This window comes from Patagioenas fasciata, chromosome 1 (genome assembly GCF_037038585.1).
Source record: "Patagioenas fasciata isolate bPatFas1 chromosome 1, bPatFas1.hap1, whole genome shotgun sequence".
Lineage (NCBI taxonomy): Eukaryota > Metazoa > Chordata > Aves > Columbiformes > Columbidae > Patagioenas > Patagioenas fasciata.
In genome coordinates, this window is record NC_092520.1 from 136,510,341 (window position 1) to 136,531,732 (window position 21,392).

A 21,392-nucleotide genomic window follows, 5' to 3' on the forward strand; every position below is an offset into this window, starting at 1 on the left:
CTCTGCACTGGTGCAGCCTAAATTTACCTAGATCCAGAATACACGGGTTGTGGTGAATTTTTAAAGCTCTCATGCTGTTTATGCTCAGCTTTGGAAAGTGGAAAATCAAAGCACTTGCTGAACATCCAATCATCCTCTTTACAGGCTTCCCAGTGTATACTTTACTCTTCAGTTCATTAGAGTGTTGTTGTGGTTTTTCTGTTTGTTTGTTTTGTTTGTTTGGTTTTTTCATTAACAACCTTAGAAAGAATCCTCTTACCTTTTGATTCCCACCGTAATCCTGGCTGCAAAGGACTGAGACTCCAAGAAGCAGCAATGCCAGTGTTTGAATGCTGAGCGGCAGGAGAGCTGGTAAGATAAAGGAGCTTTTGGTAGAGTTTTCACCAGCCCGGCCTTCTACCATCACCCACAATTTTAAACAGAAGTTGTTTCTGAGTTTCAGAAAAGCTGACCATGCAGACTATTTGGTGATACCTTGGTCATAAGTTCTGGACCTGAGCACTGTTTTCTGTAGAGAACCTGAGGAACTTGCCCGTGATTTGGAGATGGGGGAAGAAGCAGCAGCAACAGGGTAGTGTGTTGTAAACAGTGCTTTATTTTCTTCAGCTCCTGCTGGGCTTATATAGGTTTTCAGAATCAGAGAAGTCCTGAATTTACCCTTTGCCTGCCCCATAACCCTCAGGACTTTGAATTCCACCAGTACATGATTGCGACACCCCAGACTGCCTCCAATCTCGATGTCTCTGATTACCTCACTTACACTGGTGACCAGATGCTGGGGTGGTTGGAGTCCTGCAGCAGGACGAGAGCCTGCGAATATGATGCCTTCTGTAACTGGAGTAAGAAGGCTTCATCAATAGTCTCACCCTGAGTGGATGGCCTGTAGTAGACACCAACCACAAGGCTTCTTTTGTTGCCTTGGTCTCTGATTCTTACGCATAAGCTTTCAACCTCTTTGTGGCTATTTTTCAGAGACAGTTCTTCACACTCTATCCATCTCTTGATTTAGAAGGTAATGTCTCCATTCTTCCTTCCTTGCCTGTCCCTTCTGAACATCCTGTAGCCATTGATAGCCACACTCCAGTCATGGGATCCGTTCCACCAAGTTTCAGTAATGGCCACTAGGTCATAGATTTCTAGCATCATGGTGGTTTCCAGCTCCTGCTATGGGTTGTCCATGCTGCTTGCATTGGTGCAGAGGCACTTCGGCTGGGCTGTTGGCCATGTCACATTCTTAAAGGAACACACACTGAATCCTTCAAGGTATTTCACTGGCATTTCCCTCTTGGTTCTTATTGCTTCAGGAGACCCTGCATCCTCTTTGTAAGATTTCAAGTGTGCTCCAGTGTGGCCAGGACATCTCAGGGCCACTGGCCGAAGGTCCCTGCTAGGACCCTGTCTCTCTAACCTTGGCGCCTCATCCCACAGTTTGTTGTGGGTGAGTCTGATATTATCCCCCTCCCCCTTCAAGTCTAGTTGAAAGCTCTGTCATTGAGCCCCACCAGCTCATGTGCAAAGACCCTCTTTCCCCTTTGAGAAAGGTGAATCCTCTCTGATGTGAGCAAACCTGGTGCTGTATAGGTGACCCCATCACCAAAAAACTCAAATTTGTGGTGGTGACACCAGCCACGGAACCATCTATTAATAGATTATGTCCATATGTTTCCTCCAGAGTTTGTGCCAACAACTGGAAGGAGAGAAGAAAAAATAACCTGTGTTCCTGATTACTTCACCAACCATCCCAAAGCTCTGAAGTCTCTTTTGATTACCCTTGGACTACGTGTTGCATCTTTATCGCTACCCACCTGGAAGACCAGTAATGGGTCGTAGTCTGAGGGCTGTCCCAGGCAAAGAAGTTTCCTAGTGATGGCCTTACCCTAGGCCCCAGGGAGGCAACAGACATCCCTAAGAGGAGGGTCTGTCTGGCATATTGGACCCTCTGTTACCCTCAGAAGAAAGTCACTTACAACTATAACCCAACTTTTCTTCCCTGTGGAGGTGGTCATAATATGGAAGGTAGGCCTTTCTGACTCTGAGTGGTGAACATGGACCAGTATTCACATCATCCATTGACTGGCTTTCCAGATCTGGAGTCTCATGCCTGACGTACAGAGACACCTGAGAAGGCAGGGTAGGCAAGGAGGTGGTTTGTTTGCCACTCTGAGTGTGAACTTTTTTCAGAGGAATTAGACCCCTTGCAAGACCCCTTCTACATCCAGCTTTCATGCCACAGCCCTGGCCTGGAATTAGTGGTTTGCTATCACACTGCTTGCACACTAGAGTTGTTACAGCTGTGAGCAATTGCAGTTTGCCCTGGTAGCCAGGGCAGTATATTCTTCGCAACTGAGATGAACAGAGATCCTTTAAAAATCTTGAGGTCTCTGAGGTCAACTCGGAGTAGTTGCTTGTCCTGACTGTGAAAATAACTTGATTGTAAAACAACATTTATGACACTTTCAACTCTACCAGTCAGTATATGTTGTCAAGATTATTTTGAAAGATAGAGAGTATAGACCAGGGATAGAAACATGCTTATTTTTTAAACAAGCTGAGATTAGAACAAGCATTTACAGTTTTGCAAATCAAAGCAGACTGGGACTTGCGTCTTTGGGGACCCTAAAGGCCAGCTCCGTCAGCCAGAAATAAAACTTGCTAGATAAGACAACATAGCTCTGTTCTGAATCCTTGTCCCATGGTGACATGATCCTGCTGTGCTGAACTGTCTTACATCTATGCCATCAATTGCTCCCCTGGGGAGCAGTGTGACCTTCTGTGACCTGTCCGTGCAGAGTGCTCCTCTGACACGAGCATCTGCTTGTGGCTCCAGTGATGGAGCTGTTTGCACAGTTGCTGTTTACAATGCCATGTGGCAGTTCTGGCTGTGCTTCAGTGTTGTCTTGTTGGTTTTATTTTGAAATGACTACTATGTTTTCTCCAGGGCCTGTCATCCCTTTCTTCCTGCCCTTGGAGAATTGATTTACAATGTATTAGAAACTTTGACCAGTGTAGCCTCCCCTTTTTCTAGGGGAGGAAGGAAGAGGGGAGAAAGAAACAAACAAACAAACCAAAACCACAACAAAACCCAAAACCAAAAAACCACCACCTACTGTTGATTCTGGCTTTATTAGTGTAAATATCACTGTGCTGCAAAATGAAAAACTAAGCCTACAGCTTAGATACCTAATTTTGCAATGTGTGGTGGTAATTCAGTTTCTGTGGTGGTTTTTTGTTTGTTTGTTTTTTAACTTTATTTCTTTAAATGCAATTTGATTAAGGATCTCATTTGACCACATTTGGAGAAATTTGGATAAAGGCCTTTGAAGAATGCTTTTCTGCTCCAGCTGTCAGTGAAATTCATCCAAATATATGAAACAGAAAGGTTGTTGATGCAGTTTCTTTGGAAACTGTCATATTTTCTCCACATTTTAGGCTGTTAGCTTGACACTTGCTTTCTGCCTATTGCTCTTCTCCCTAAACTTGTATCCAAAACAACAAATATTACAAAAAAAAGGAAGGAAAAAAAAAAAAGAAGAAAGAAGGGAACCTCTGGCTGTATTTTAAGTTCTATTTTGTGGCTCCCAAAAAAGCACTCTGCCAAGATTTCCAGTGAGTGTTGTATGCCTGGACAGATATAGTGGTTAAACTGAGGCAGGGGACTACTATCACAGAACTATACATGGGTCTTTCACGGGTTCAGTAATTGTGGAAATTGATCCTGATTTGTCCGTGCCAAACTCCATGTCCATCAACAACTTGCAGGATTTCCTTCCAAGCTTAGTATCAACTTCAAACCACCATTCCTCAGGCTCTCCCTACGTTTTTTGCCACTTTGGCTCAAATGTTTGTCAGCTCCTTTTCATCTCATTGGTGGTAACATCATCCCATTCTGTTATACTTCTTTCTGCTTTTTATTGAAAAATCCTTCAACTGCAATAAATTGGGCCTTTTTCCTTTCCTTTTGCTATTCTCATAAGCCTCTTCTAAGACATCTCAAGCATTAGTGCTAGAAGTCTCTAGTAAACTGGAACAATAGTGGCTCTTCCGTGTTTTCCTCTTGCCAATCGTATTCAGGGTTGCCAAGATCAGTCTTTAAAGCAGGTCCAGTCTCTCCATCTGAAATTCTGTTCCACGGAGAGTGTGTTGTGTTTTATGACTATATATTGTGTGTATCCTAGACTTCATTATTAATTGCATCTCATCTTCCAGATGCTGTCTGATCACTGTCTAACAAAACCAGTATCTTGATAGGGGATGTCTTTTAAGGATTCTTGGCTACAGTAGCATTCTCCAGGATAGAATTTGTAAGTGGCAAATAGGTTAATTTTCTTCAATGTATTCCAGAATGGACTAGAGCAACAAAATACAGATTTGTTTTCTGCTAACAATTAAAAATCTAAATCCATATATTTTCCATCCACTCATGCTGCATAGAAGTTGTGGACACCAAGGCAGTAGAACTTGAAGAGCTGTTAGCAGAAGGCTAAAGAGGTTTTGTCTGAGCACAAATAGACCTAATAAACATGCTCTAGGGAGCAGAAATGACTTCGTGCCTTTGTCACAAGCACAAAATCTGGCCAGCATCCCCGTTTCAGTCACAGACACAATCTTCTACACTGAGAAAGTAACTTAGTTTCTTTGAGAGGCACCTAGATCCATTTTTAGATGAATAAAAGGTGGTCAGTTTTCCAAAGTGGTAACTACTGTTTCCATTGATTGTATTAGTGCCCAGCTATTATTGTGCCTAATCATCCACGTTTAAAACTACTAGTCTTAATCAGTGATCGTATGTCGCTTTTCCACTTTAAAATCATGATTATGTGTTTTTTCTCAAAAGGTTTCTCTCATTTTACTTCAGAGTGTGACAAAGTCTGTGTCTTGGAGTGTTAGGGCACCAAGACCTAACACGATGGAGCCCTAACCTTTGTTGGCATCTCTAAGCAGTTGTTACGTTACATATGATAATAAAAATGTGGTGGTTTTGTTTGTTTGTTTGGTTGGTTGGTTGGTTTTTTTTAACCAGAGCATTTTCAGAAGGCAACATCACAGAAATCATGAGTGTCACTACAGTTTCCTTTCAGACATTATTATGCTGTCATAAAATTCTGTACTTTGTGTAGTCACTATGATAAGAGAGTTAGCTTGGACAGGATAACATGGAATTTATTTTAAGTCAAGCTCAGTCTTATCTTCTTGAGCCAAAAGACTTTAAAACTTACCTTCCTTCCATTCATGAGTGGGAAAATGCTGCTTATCTGCTTCATTTATTACTACCTGTCTCAGTGGGAAGAAGTAGAATACTGAAAAATGTGGCGAAATATCCATCTGCTGGGATAAAACTACTGTTGGTTTATATCAGCGGAATATTTGTTGAGCATGAGAGGGAAAGTTTTAGAGATGGGGTAGCATTTCTTATGAATGTTGTTAAATAAGATATGGATTTTGTTTATCAAGGCTATATTCTCTACAGGACTTATTTGTGGTGGGAGAAATGTATTAAAAGAAAAAAAATAACAAAACCTTCTGAAAAAACATTGGACTGCTTTAGATAAGTGATTTGTTTTGGTGTTTTGGAACTGTCAGCCAGCTTGTTACTGTTCCTGGCATGACTGCTTACTGTGATTCTTGACTGAAAAGCACATTTTCTGGAATTTTAGGTGGCATCTGCAGAAAATGTCCAAAAGCACAATGGACGAGATGCCCAGAACTAATTATCTGTGACATGGAGGGAATTTGACAGTGCTTCTATTTTGAATGAGAATTCCAATTACTTGAGGACATTTTTAAAGCACTGGCATATTTGATAGAATTAGGGGGGGAAACCAAACACAGCTTGTCAATGGAATCTGTTGATGCTGGCATTTAGCAGTGTAGATATTAACAGTGGGATAATACTTGCAATTCACTTAGCCTGAAAAAACAAAAAATCCAGGGGAAGACCAAGGTTTACAATAAATGAGTATCTAAAGACAGGCTCCTCACTCAATGTTTACTTACTTAATAGGGAAGATTGCTTTTTAAAAGTGTCAAATGCTCATCAACTGTTATTAATACCAGCAGAATTCATAGCAAAGTAAATAACTAAGAATGGTGCCATAACCATTGTGTTGGTTTTGTGCTAGGTAATCTGTGCACGTGGCCAGAAGCAAGCCAAGTATTCAGTCTGGGGATTCTGGCCCAAATAAGCCTACTTTCTGATGTAAAATAACATAAAAAACCAGAATTGTGTGTTACAGACAGGAAGGTAGCAAGGGCAGTAGAAGAAAGTCAGCTCAGAAGGTCAGCTCAGGGACGTGTCTGTTTTTCTTGTGGATTTGACATTGCATTTTAACTGTCCTTGTTCCTACAGGCAGCATGGAAACCAAACATTGACAGAGAAGATAGCCTGGCAGATGGACTTGGACAGCATATCCTGTGCAGAAGGGGCAGCATGAAAAGTGACACCGAGGCACCTGCATGCCTTTGAAGAAGGAGGCAGGAGATATGGACAGATTGGAATGCACATGGCCAGTATGATGTGAGCTCAAAATGTAGCCTTGCTGTGAAGGGGACTGAATTAGTTTCAGGTGACATCATACATAATTACTGATTATATTTAGAATATGTGGTAATATGGTCTGAGACCTTCCATATGTTAATTCTGCAGATTTCACTATATATCTAGCGGAAGCTTGTGAAATCAAAGCAAGCCTAGGTAGGGAAAATATTTTCTCTAGATGAATTTTAAGCAGAGTTCTGCAAGAAGGCAACATACCATAACCAAAGTTATTTTTTTTTTTATTATCTAGGTTGGTTTTCTTTCATCTGTGCAAGAATTGCATACTTCTGTACTTAGGTTTAGTTCGCATTTTGGGACATGAGTATTTGGTCCATTTTTATCAAATGTAGTATTTTAGTTCAAAAGTAGAGGATAAACATACCTAATGTATTGCCTTGTAATGTGAGTCTTAAGGCTCAAATACCTATGTGGAATCTGTTAGCTAGTGTTGAAAATCTTGAAATACTTAACTTACTACATATGGATGAGTTTTTTCAAAAAAACTCACCCCTCCAAACAACAACAAAAACAGAAATCCAAACTAAACCCCATAAAGCTCTTGTAGTCTTACCTTTTATGTGTGAATTTCTTCCTCTCCTCTGTCCATCCTTACAGTGATCTTGAAAGCTTAATACCAAATACTTGAAATTATGAAAATTCATCCTGATAGCAACTTTGTGCAGGCAAGTAGCCTGGGCCCTTGAACTAAGGTATAGAGAGGACAGAATTAACTGAGCCTGAGCTGGGACTGAGGCTGACTACCTACAGAACCGTCCTTCTGCATTTAAAAATCCTAACCTATTTTACTGAGGGTAATACTTTTATTTTGGCTGTGCATTTGTGGAACAAACTCATCTTCAATTTTTTTTTTTTTTTTTTTTTAATAGAGTCATTGCCTTTTACAGAAAGTCTAGTGAAAAAATGGCTTTTCCAAAAAAAGTGAAAATTTTTGACTGTGCACCAAATAATTTGATTCAAAAGCACTGCTGAAAGAAACTGATAGAAATTGTAGATTAGTTGTCTTAGGTTTCCAGTCTACAAGATGACACTTTATCTGGAGAGATCTTATAATAACAGTTGCAAAATTGTTGGATATTTAGACATAATGTGTTCAAGGAGCCTGATTCAGATGGAGTGTATATTTAGTTCCTGAACTACAACATCTTATCAAAAGAGACTTCAAATTTGGGATTAATAGAAATTTTCTGTAGAAAGCCTAAGTTTCTTTCTTTTCTGGTGCTCCCCAACATTTATCAGAAAGCCCAAATTTCAGTTGAAAAAGTGTCTCAACATAAAATATTCGACCAACCTACTTACAACCTTCTGTTTGAGAAAAATAATTTGCTCAAAACTGATTAAAACCAGATCTTCGTTATGCAGGGATTTTGTGTTTTAGCCCAGGTCATGTAGCAACTAGATGTCAGGACTGAGAGATGTCTTTGGGAAGAATTTCCCTGCTTCCTAGCCTCTTGATAATGCATCTCTTCTCCAAATAATTTCTATTGCTGTATGTGGGACAGAATTACCACTCTGGTTGTGCACAGGAGTACAAATGCTTCTCAGAATATTTTTTTTATAGTAAGTTATGGTGTGGCAGTGTCCCACCATTAGTATTTGAAACATGAACCTTCACCTTCACATCTCACTCTACACCGCCTTGTTTTCATTGAAGATTTCCAAATATATAATGTTTATTTTACTGCCATGGTGATACAAAAGCACCATGGCAGTACTTCCTTTCATTGGAAGAACTGGGACTGTTTGTTCTTCTGGGCTGACTAATGAAGAAATGGAAGAAACCAATTTCAGTAATCTCACATTTTTGTGCTCTGGTTGTTTTGAAAAAGAGAACTTTTTTCTCTTTTCTATTCCCCACGAATGAGGTGTAGTAATCAACTTTTCCATAACTAGATCATGTAAATACTTGGAATGAGTCCTTCCTATACTGGTTGGGCCCTGCTAGTCCTCTTTGTGTGACCGTAGCTGGTGTGAAGCAGTGGAAATGACTGAACACCAGCTCCAGGGGGCTGAGTGAACAAATGGAGAAATTTGTCCTAGCATTTGGGGAAGTGAAATGGGCATCATAGGAACAATATAAACAATGTATAGCAACAGTCCTGACTGGAATACATTTGAAGGATATTTGATCTTCAGTTAAGGTAAGTGTTTTTGCACTAGGTGTTAGTTATAAATTCTTCTGCAAAAGAAAAATGAAAAATCACTTGGGAGGATGCAGAAGTAAGCTCTATTGGGCAAGTCTGCTGTAGACCATTTGGACTGACTTTGAAAGGGAGTGGAGATGTCTTTCAGCTGTTAGAAGGAGAACAATAACTAGGAATTGTATTATTATGTGAAAGTTCAACTTCTAGCATTAGAGAGACAGTATTGCAGAGTCCAACAAAAACCAACAAAACTGATACTATTTTAGGTTTAGTTTTGGTAAATAGTGAAGGCCCAGAAAAAAAAAATAGACAAAGAAAATAACTTTGGACAATGATTGAGCATGAATGCAGGGATTGCTGTAAATCCCATTTACCTTCATTTTATTACTGCATTGTTGTAGTGACTGAGATAGGTTCTTTTCTTTTCAGATGTCACCGGACTATTTGCCAGAGAGTTCTTCAAGAGCTGCTCAGCAGGAATTGCAAACTGCTTCCCAAGGGTTACTACATAGTCTCTTGCTTTTGTTTACAAGTACCCAGGCATGTTCATCTGCAGCACTGCTTCGTTCAGGTTTACTGTCTGTATGAAGATAATGTGCTTGGTCTTTTAGAGCTTTCTGTCCTTTCAACAGTCCCACAGCTTTGATGCAGGAGCTATGTGTTTCAAGATGCTGGAAGTTGATTCCTTGCCTTCTTGGGGGGTCAGTCTCTTGTTTCCTAAGAGACGTGTTGGGAAAGGCTTGATTTTTTTTTTTTTTTAACCTTCTTTCCTGGCTTTTCAGAAAAAAAAAAAAAAAAAAAAAAGGATGCTTATTGGAGTGTTTTACAATTTTGTCAGTATGAATAGATAGAGGAGCCAAGAGATGACACCTTGACATAGACCTTGTATACACAGTGGAGAAACCCAAAAATTCTTACAAATTGAAGTCTGTGACCTACTACAGGTCCATGGGAATGCAGGGAATAATGAGAAAAGAGAGTTGCTATGCATGTGAAAAGCCATTTGAGTAGCATCCTTTCCTAGTGTTATGCTAATAGGATCACAGCCCACCTCTGCAACCGTCTTTAATAATTTGCTTGTCCAGATCAAGACACCTTGCCTCCTTGAGTACCTCATATAATGCAATAGATACGTCATGTTGGATAATGATCTGAAACAGACTTTTAAAATAAATCCCTTTTCATTTTACAGAAAGGACAAAAATTCCTATGGTGTGTACAGTGCAGAAGGGAACTCAATACCCCATTAGTAGTTCATTGCATGACCTTTAAAATCAGTATAATGATACCAAAATCAGCAATAGATTATAACAGCAACCTTTTCTCTGCTTCAGAAATATTTTAAATGTTCATACCAGGATCATACTGAGAGGAAGGTCTGCAGAAGATGAGGGATTTCCTTTGTTGCTATTCGTTGGACAGTGAATTTTCCCAAAAGGGAAGGATCAGAATTTGGTGACATCAAGAGGAAGTCGCAAAACCTCACTGCGATGCTCGTGAGTCACCTAAGAACAGACTCACCTAGGAGAAGAGAATCAAATGATGTAATCTATCACCATCTGCCTGTTATCTGCAATCAGAGTTAAATATTGTAAGGAGGAGAAACTATGGTTCACTGAATGAGTGCAGTTTGATTTCCTTCGCCCTTGTAGCTTTCAAAGACAGATCATTGAGTTCTTTCTGCGTAACAGGATAACTGCCTTGACTTATAAAGTCAAATGATCTGACTCACTCCCTAGACAATGAAAAAGAGTAGTTCAGTCTTGATTTAGCCTCCCAAATGTAACTAATAGCACAGTGGTGTTCTGAGGTGTTGAAAAGAAGTGTGTGATACTTGCCTTGGAAACAAGGACAACAGAAGGAACAGAAGAGGCAGAACATAATGGATAACCTATCTGATGAAGACGGAAGAACATTTATGACCAAGGTAAGAGGAAAGACTCTCGGAGCTGCTACAGTTCTGTTCTGTCTTCTGACTGAATGGGTAAACTCCTGCCAGCACTGAAAAGCATCCTAGTGATACTGCACTCAAAGTTATGGAATTTTCTCAGAAACAGCTTAAGTGCAATTCCAGACAGGTAATAAAATCCCTTCTCAGACCATCACAATAAGAGCTGACTTAGCTCTGATATATTAAGGCACTGAATTAGTTAGGGAATGCTGTCTTCCTGTTAGTTTCTCAGTGTACAGGAACTAAAGAGCTGAATAGTGTTAAAACGCACTTTGAATTCCCCTATGACTTGTTCAGATGCTTCTGATTGGAGGAGCAGTTGTTCTGTCACTCTTGTGTGACAAGAGCTCTTTGTAGTAACTGTGTACCTCTAATTCTGCACGTAACCTAATGCACATCAACTAAATAGGATTGCCCCATGGTAGTGAGTGGCATTAGAAGGGTTTTGAAACTCTTGTTGTTTGGGGTTTTAGAATACTTGAAACTCTCCACTTCTCTTTGGTGTGGCTTTGTAGTGCTTGATCTTCATGTTCAGTTTCAAAAAGAGGATTGGCTACACAAGTCACTGCATAACTGCATGCATAGTCACAGATGTGCACAGTCGGGCATTATCTGAGGCTTTCCTGTGGCTACACAAGTCATTGCATAACTGCATGCATAGTCACAGATGTGCACAGTCAGGCACTATCTGAGGCTTTCCTGAATGTGTTTTTATTCCTTCCTCCAGTTCATGTGTCCACATGCTTCCTGAGAGAAATCTAGCACCAAACATAAGAGGAAGTATTTTGCCCTTTCAAGTTTGAATCACTAAACGTTATTGTTCCCCTTTCTTGGGATCAGTACAAGGTTTTCCCTGTTCTAAGCAGGGTAGAGAATTACCAGCATATTTCCTGCCACCCCCCATCTTTACAGGATTTCTGCATGTGCAGTAACTACCGATTGGATTCTTCCTTTTCAGGCACCCAGCTGTACTGCCTGAATGCTCATCGCAGCTTGCTTGCCAATTTTAAATGCTTTACAGTAGGAGTGTCAAAGCCATTTTCACTGGGGGCCACAGTAGCCTCACAGTTGCCTTCAAAGGGATGAATGTAATTTTAGGACTGCGTAAATGTAGAAGTAGTTGTATTTGTACAGCCCTAAAATTACATTCGACCCTTTGAAGGCAACTGTGAGCCTGATACGGCCCCTGGTGAAAATTAGTTTGACACCCCCGCTTTACAGGGTCCTGTTGTTATTCAAGCAGATCTGAATTACACATCACATCAAATGTTCCGCTTTAAAAACCAAAACAACCCCCAAAAAACAAGCCACAAAAACCCCACACCACAGCACATGCCCCCCAAGCCCCAATGTCACGTGGCTTAATTTTCTGGGATGTCCCGTGTAGAATGACATATCTGTTATGACATATCTGTCATGACAAGACATGTAACCAAAAAGAAGGAAGGTTGGGTCCCTCCTGAGAATTTCAGTTGTCGGGTTGCACTGTTCTTCCTGAATATCTCACCTTTTCTGCCATGGCAGAACTCTTTCCTCAGACACCACTTTTGCAAACTTAAGATGTCTTCTGCTATGGCAACAAATCTATTCCAAACACCTGCATGAAAGAAAAAATTGTCATATAATGAATGAAGTTTCATAATTCTTCTCCCACATTGACTGACTATTTTGTACAGAAACTCTTTTCTGTATATTTTTTTTTTTCTCCTTTGATTTGAAAACTGAGCTACTTTCATGAGCAAACCCATTATGAGCTTGGGAGAATCGAAGCTGATTTTATGGCTGGAGGGGAGAGGAGACCTTGTGAAACATTAAGGATCTATGGGCTTTTGACTACAAACCAGAGAAACTGCAGCAGTTTTGGTCTTGATTGCCATGGCTCAGATTGCTGTCAGAGACATAGCTCTCTCTTTTATGATTGTCTTCAAAGTATTTTTCCCCTTGATATGCTTGAATGACAGCATGCCATGTTTTGAATAGGCTGCTGAGGCTTCGAGAAAACAAATGTATGTTTACAAAAGCAGTCATTGCTTTTTATTTTTTTATGCTTTTATCAAAAGGGATGTGACATTGGTGTCAAAATTGACTCTGAGTACTTCTGCAATGTTATGGCATTACAGCCTTTGTTACAAAGGCTTTAGGGTTCTGCAAAATCTAAAACTAATCTTTGAATAATAACATATATGAGCTTTAATTCAAAAACCTACTGGAAACTGTGGAAAACTGACAGAAAGTTGTCATGGAAACCACCTAGATATGGGTGAAAAAAGATGCTTTCATTCAGAGACCACAAGTATTTGCAAAAGAATCTATAGATCTGTGAAACATTTTTTCTGCTCAGTTCTGATAGTAGGAATGCTTTTAATCAGGAGGAGTTTATTGACCTCTTGTGTTTGATTAAAGCTTTTTCATTTCTGATAAAATTTGTTTAATTGTGGTTGATATAACACAAGAGAGAAAAATGTGCATATAAAATATATGTATGGGCATAATATGGAATAGAAAGAGAAAATATCTGACAAGTCTGGCTAGTCAGAAAACAAACTAGCAGCAGAAATAAGAAGGAAGGAAGACTCAGTTTACAGTCTGTATGTCAGATACTCTTCTATGGAGTTTTTCTTGCTAAAAGTAACTCAGCAGTTACTCAACATTCCTAGCAAATACGTAGCATGTATCTAAACATGGATTTACACAACATTTTTTTAACTCAGATTTTAAAATTATCTAAACATTGTCTTGGACGGTGACAAGCAGATCTGCGTAATTTAGGTAGACTTTTAAAAATGTCACCTTCTCTGTCTTTACAGAGGCCTTTCAAATACTTCAGTGTTACAACAGTCTTCAGAATGTACAGAATCGGTCTCAGGTCTTTCAATGTGCTAGTGTGTACAGGATTTTTTGTTGTTGTTTTCAGTATTTCTGTGAAGTACGGACACACAATTCCCTTTTTTCCCACAGTGTTGAGAAATCATAATAACATACAAAAGGAAATAAGTAAGACTTAACATCAAGCTTTCAGCTGCTAGACCAGAAACACTTGGTGAAAAAAAAAAAAAATGGGTAGTTACCTAAACATTAAATTTTCTTTCTGAGGGTGCTGCAAGCATATTCTTGCCATTAGAGGTGTGGGGCTTAAAGTGCAGAGTTCAGTAAATTGCTACTTTTGGATTCTGAGACAATGCTGGAGAGACAGGCTTATAGCTCAATATCAGACTACTCTGTGCTGGCAAGCTCTAGCCAGAGTCTTTCTATGTTATCCTTCCTGACTTGGTGAGCTAACAGCTTCAAGTTGTGTTTTTCATGGAGTTACTCAGCCATTGGTTATCTTCCTTCAGTCACAGGCAGTGATAACTGACTGGCTTCCTATTTCTAATCCAATGCAAACAAATTTTATAAGACCTGTGTCGCCTGTTGCTGTGGTACTTGGCATGTAGTGCAAATAAATTAACAGTTCTTTCTGGGGATTAGTGCCTTGCTTGTTTGAGGGGTGTTACTCCGGATTTGTCTCGCTGCCCTCTGTCTGATGCATAGTTTTTAAGTGATGCTCTGCTTTCCTGATCACTAACACAGCCTTTCCAGTGTGTGATCGTTTACTGTTACATGCTTGATATTGACCAGGAATAATGAGCCGATAGCTTTATATCTTAATCAGAATTCATGATGCAGAGTTTGTTTGCCTTCCACTTTCATGTCAGCACAGGGAGAACAGGCAATATGTGACTCAGTAAAAATCCCAATACAAGAGTAACAAATCAGAATCAGCAAAATGATTGCTCTTGATTTAGTGATAGAGGCCCTAGAGACAGAGCTACTGAATGAAGTTGTAGACCCCTGGCTACCTGTGAAAGCTGTTCTTGATCCATGCTAAGAATTATATGGAAAAGTAGTATATCCATTTTGTAAAGCTCAAGATTTCCTCTACATAATGAGTTTGCCAATGAAACGTCATGTTGAATAAAAATGGCATATGTTGAACAGATACATCTAGTCCTGTATCTTGTCTCAGGCAGCAACCGTAGTGGCAAGATAAAGCAGAATTGAAGAATAAGGCAAAGATATAGTTCCTGAGTTAAAGGTAGTGTCTTTGAGTTTAAAAGAGAACAATGTGGAGGGCAGACTGAGTAGTAAGCTCTTTATTCAGCCTATCTCCTCTGGCACCACTGTGAGTGTTGGGGGCAGGCTCTGCTTATCACTGTCTTCAGAGTCCTGCACTGACAGTGCTGTATAGGTGACCAAGGACTGAAATGTCTCAGACTGCAATACCAATATCCTTCATCTGAACAGAAGGTAAAACTCTGACCCAAAGAGGTAGAATGTGATTTCTTACGTTTCTGAAGCCTGAATTGCAGCTTTATGTTGAAATCCTGGGTAACTGCATTGAGACTGGTGTAGAAATAGTTCTCATAAAAGCTTAGATGACTACTCTGCCCTGTTCTGTCTATATTAAGATAAAACAAGTAAAGGTTTAATAAATATTTCAAACAGGTAGCTGACACTATTCATTTTACTCATGGTTATATACTCTTGTCTGTTTAGCTATACATTACCTTGCTCTTTGGTACAATTGCTAACTAAAGACTAATTCGTTCCTATTTTTATTAAAGCCAGTGTAATTGGTGCTGCAATGATGACAAACAGACTAAATCCATGGTGGAAGAGAATTATAGCTGGAGCCAGAGGGGTTTTAGGAGATCAACATAACATTTCTTGGTGGAAGAGAATGGTAGTTTAATAAAATATGAAATGGGATTAAGGCTGTAGATGACCTTAAAATACAGAATAGCAAAGAGCAGAGTGGCAGTTATATCTACATATATAGCTATAACTGACTGCTAGTGAGTGCCCATAAGTTTTTCAAAAAGGCAACCAAAATTGTATAACAGGCCCTACATACTGAATGCTTTTGTTCATGTGATTTGATGTGGATGTCAGCTTACCAGAGAAGTATACATTATTTCTCCCTTCCTGTGAAAACTCAAACAAACTGGTTTTAGAAAGAGAAATTAAATAAAGAAATTTCCATAATGTTTAACTATGATGTTGTAACTGCCTGGGCAGGCTCATCAGTCTCTTAGGCTGGCTTTCCATTCTCATGTAAACTGCATCTCTCTCTGTTCCAGGACTGCCACTGTGCAACCAGGGGTGTCCATGTGGCAGGACATCTTCTTGTGGGAGTAGTCCTTAACCTACTCCACATGTGGAGTCCTGTACTAAGCTCCCACAAACAGCAGATATTTCTTTGATGTCATGTTCTTGAAGACTGTCAGCCATGGGCAGATGCTGGGGAATGTAGTTCACCTCCAGCAAGTTCTCACAGAACTTTGATATCAGTAAACTATATTTTTCCCCAGACCTCACTCGTTATGTTTATAAAGGCTCATTTAAAAAAATAAACTCCAGCAAGCATTTCTCATGTGTCTTAGTTCAACTGAGATGCATAACAGGTCCTTGCCTTAGCCTTTTGTAGTAACATTTTTGTTTAATTCACAGCAACACCAGACAAAACTTACGAGATAATGCTGAGATTTGCTTACACCCAGTGTCAAAATAAGACATTGTAAGAATGATTTGTGACTGAATCTGTTATTATTGATTTTTAGGCTATGTACACTGAAATAGCATTTTAATGACTTTGGTTAGAGTTTCAAAGACTATTTAATGCATTTTTAATATCCAAAGATGTTGGTTTAGTTTCACTAGAAATTGATGAACTTCTATTACACATTTTAACAGATCCTTCATAAAGCTATGCTTTAATTTTGTAAATGTTTACATTTGTAGTAAGCATGTCGACTAATCGTATGCTTGCAGGTATTAAGGTTTTGTTCTGCTTTAATCCTAATCTGTTTTCGCCCAGAGCAGTTTATTTGTGCTGAATTTGCAGTGTGAGGATAAAAGTGCTTGTTGCTTGCTAAAGGAACATGCTGAAGAGTTGTGGTAAAACCACAGATTTCACTGGAACCTGGAAACCATGCTGTGCTGTACCACAGGCTGGATAGTGCTGGTCACTGAGCTCCCTGTGAACGAACGCCTTGGCTCTGACAGAAAGGTCTGGGACGAACTTGCCCACAGGTACTCTGATCACCTGTATGCTGTAATCAGGTCGGGGTTTAAATATGGGTATCCTTGAGCATTTCTTTTGGGATGTATCTCTGATGTGTGAGTGTCAGTCTTGTTTCCCAAGTAGCAAGTGATAAGACAAGAGGAAATGGCCTCAGGTTGCACCAGGGGATGTTCAGATTGGATATCAGGAAAAAGATCTTCACTGAAAGGGTTATCAAGCATTGGAACAGCCTGCCCAGGGAAGTGGTGAAGTCACCATCCCTGGAGGTATTTAAAAGATGCATAGATGAGGTTCTTGGAGACATAGTTTAGAGGTGGACTTGACAGTGCTAGGTTAACAGTTGCATTTGATGACTTTAAAGGTCAACCAAAACTGCCTGGACACCTTCCTGTGTAACATCATCTAGGTGTTCCTGCTCTGGCAGGGGATTGGATCTTCCGAGGTCCCTTCCAATTCCTAACATTCTGTGATTCTGTGTTAAAACAAGTCTATGGTTCTATGTGAGGCAATTGCTGTGCGGAACGGAGTTGCATGCATGTAAGTGATATGACTTCTTTTGATAACACTCAGTTATCTTGATTTCTGAGCATTTTCAGTATTAAATCCTCTTGATGGACAATGTATGCTGGTTTCAAATCAACAGTTTTAATGGGGGCTGAACAGCCTGTTTGTGAGCAGGGTGCTGTGTGCCTCTGTGGCTTTTGCAGCTGTCAGCCTCTAAGCATGTTACAGTCTGTGAGAAGTGAGGCAGCTCATGTCTGCTACGTGTTGTTTAGTCTCTCGACTTTTCCCTGGAGAACAAATGTGCAGGCTGTTATTTGTATCATTTTGTATGGGTGTTTTTTCAAGACAATCCACAGTTGTATGCTTTAGGTAGAAAGAGAAAAGGGCAAGGTTAAAGAAGTGTGTTTTGCACACAGATTGAGATATTCTAAGACTTGTCTTAGCTTTTGTGAGATTTTTTTGACTGTGCTTCAGGTAAACTCTGTATCCTGCACAGCTGAGCTTTGCCTTTACATAAATAAAGTTGTATTGTGCTAGTGTGTCATTGCTGCTGACAACGTGATTTTCCTCCTGCAGCTTTGGGAGTGATCTTAAACATATACCTACAGTACCTCAGGGCTGCTTCACAACAAGCAGATAAGAATGGTGGTCTGGCATTAGGCCTTTTTTTCTGTGGGAAGCCTTGATGGGAGAGCACGGTAAGTCTGAGTTGCTTGTGATAGTTTGAGTTGCAGAGCAGAGGTGTTGCAGCATCTTAATTGTTAGCAGCTGTTGGTTTTCTGCCTGGACATGCTCTGCTGTTGTAGCAGGCATGTATCTGTTAAGACTGTAGCATCTTCCACAGAAATGGGATAGATCCTTTAGCTGGTTTGAGATGGTAAGAACCAACAAAAAAGACAACACTTAGAGTTTCTCTGTGCAACTAGAAGCAGGACACTAGCATTCAATGAGGAAGTAAACAGGAAGCAACCACCCATTTCAAGAAATTCATTAATACTTTTTTACAGCCATATAAAGTTCTACAGAACTTTATAAAAATACTGAAGGTTAATGACCCAATACAGCAGCATAACTAAGTACTTGTTCAAGTACTATTTGCTTAGGATAGAGCTTTCCCATGAAATAACTACTTTTGTGATCTCAAACTGTGCAAGAGATTGATTTGAGGTAGAGGTAGAACATTTGTGGACTGTTCTCTCTAGTTAGTGATATTGGGCTCCCTTGTGATGAATCAGTTTCCTTAATTTGCTCACTTTTGTGTCTCAGACTGTTGAAATCAAAGGTGACAAAAGATGTTTAAAATACTTCTGCAAAATCAACTCTTCAAATAACATTTTAGTTTTTTACTTTTAGACCTGAATACAATCATTTGGAAGATAAAATCCTGGGGAAGGAGGGTCTTTCTCTTGTGAACAATTTTCCTGTTGTTCCTTCTGATTTAATTGGCCTAAAGCAAAGCTCCTCTATATTTTCCATTAAGGGGAAAAAAAGGGACTCAAACAAGTAGTTGTATTTACTACTTTTGCAGTGGAAAATTATTTTGCATTTGTAGAATTAGTCCTAAAGATTTGGTCATATTTTCTGAACAAGGTGACTTGCATGCTAGAAGAATTAAAATTGAAAAAACCAAAACAAAACCAAAAGTTGCCTGAACAAGTCCCTCTGCCACACAAGAAAAAAGATCACATTGTTACTGAAATGTGGGTCACAGCAGGATATGCTTCATATGTTTAATTGAATCTTTTTATGAATGGCACACTTTCATGCATTTCTTATTAAAGGAAACATAGTGTTTTCATTTATTAGGAGGTAGCAGTGAGATTTGTATTAGAGAGATTATAGGGTATGATTTATTCATCACCAGCTGCCAGTGCTTCCCACCTGTGAGATGATACCTTGTGAGAGGGCTTTCTAAGGGCAGGAGAGTCAGGATTTCAGCTGATGGCCTGGGGGAATATCCTCCTCGAGGACATGTTCTTGTCCACTGTAGAGAACTTAACTCAAAGACCAACTGGAGTGTAGGAACGCCATTTGAACACTACCTCTGCTAATACAGCATTTGAAGGAAAGTTGTTTTTGCTTTTCCAGGTCCATATTGAGCAGGGAAGTGCAGCACAAGCATGTGTAGTTAGCAACACCAGCTCAGGTGAGTATTACATACAGCATTACATTTCCAAGCAGAGATGCAAGCTGGGAGTCACCTACTTCTGATTCCCATGTTAGCTCATACAGAGAACCATCTTAGGTGTTTCTCCCCTGCATTGTGTTGTCTTCCGATTTCGGACTCAGTTTGTCAGGGAACCAGACAGAAATCTTTATGCCAAAACATCCTAAAAATTGAAACTCTGATCCAGGCAGAGCTCATTAGTAGGTTAGCTGCAAAAAAGACCCCCTTCTTTTCTTCCTAGGCAAGAATGATCTGAGATTACAGTTCCCTTGTATTTGGAGAGAAGACAAGGCTCTAGCAAGACTGGGAAAGATGCAAAAGCAATGCACTGATCCTCTCTCCTATCAGAGCAGTCCACAGGGAAGACAATGCTGGGTCTTGTCTGTACTGATGCAAACCTGCACAGTGATGTTTTTATTTGATTTAGATGTATTCCTTGTAATGGTAGGACAACTTGCTAAAAGGAAATAGCATCTGATTTTGACAGATGTCTCTCATTGTAATTATAAGCTTTCAGGTGGTTACTGATAGCAAAAATAGTCAGAATCAAAATATTTAGGCTGCCTCTTAAGTGTGTTCTAAACCAGGCTGAGGTCTCATGAAGAAACTTGAAATAAATAAGCACATCCTCCCCGGGGCCTCTTGCATACACAGATATAAAACAGTTTTTATCAGCGGAAGGTAAAATGCATTTGGTAAAGTTAGAAACTGAATGCATACGTAAAAAAAAAAACAAAAACACAAACCCAAACAGGAATGAAATGCATATATCCCTCCTCTGTAGCATTAGCATGAGTCTACTTCACTATTTCCTTTTCAGTAACATCCATAATTGGGCCACTGTTTCAGTACTGCATTCCTGATTTAGAGTGGTAACAATAACTGCAGACGGGTTTTAGAAAGTCTTTTTGTTTGGTCCCACTTAGGAGGACTAGAATCAACTCAGACAGAGATTTAGGTTTTTGGTTTGAAGATCTCAGGTCTGCTGCTCACTGGTTTTTATCTCTCTCCCCAAAGTCCTCAGCTGGTGCAGCTACTTATGTTCGAATAATCTCTTATGCGTGTTGCAGGGGAAGTGCAATCTTTGTTGTCTCTGTTAGCCAAGTCAACAGCAGGGGGAGAGAAGAATATTTGAGGCTCTTGAGCAGATTCATTGCTTGGCTTTCCTATTTGATTGGAAGTGTTTTCTTCTCCCCAAACACCCGTTCTAGGCAAGCACTCGTCCAAGCCTCTCTCATTATTCAGGCCTCCCTTTCAATAACAGACTCACATCGGTCAATGTTTAGACAACATTCCAAACGTTACAGGAGAAAGAAGAATTCTTTGCTAGCTATAATTTTGGGATGTGAGCATCCATGATGGTAATAGCACATTGTATGAACTAACTAGTAGACGATTAACAGGAAGGGAAAACATACTAGAAAAATTTTCTTGTATTCCACTTGCCCTCATCACACACTAAGCCTGACCTAAGCCACTTCCATCTCCATTTTCCTTTTTGTTTCGATATTTTTTGATTTTTTTTTTCCTAGGGCTGTTAAATCTACTTTACTGCTTTTCCATATCTTATGTCAAAACATGACCTTATGCAGGATTCAGTTCATCAATTAACAAACAGGTTTGTTTCCAGTCATAAATACTTAAGTTCTCCAAATGACGTTTATTCTGATCTCTCCTAAAGGACAATCATTTATGCAAACTCCTTGAACCTTGAAATGGAATTTAGATTGCCTGCAATTACCTGCAAATGTTTGAATTAACACAATAGAGCTTTTCTCACTTCACAAGCATTTTTTTTTTTAGTTCAAGGTCACTCCTCAGCCTCACCTACAGAAGGGCAATTGTTTTTGGTTTTTTGTGTCCTGTTGCACATGACATCTTCCTAAAAGGAGAAGCACTGACACCCACACTGCTCAGCTACAGAGGATTTACGTAGGCTGAAAGATGGGTTACTGCCAGCCATCTGCAACTGTCAAATCATGAGTGGGCAAATAGCCCATGTCCTACAC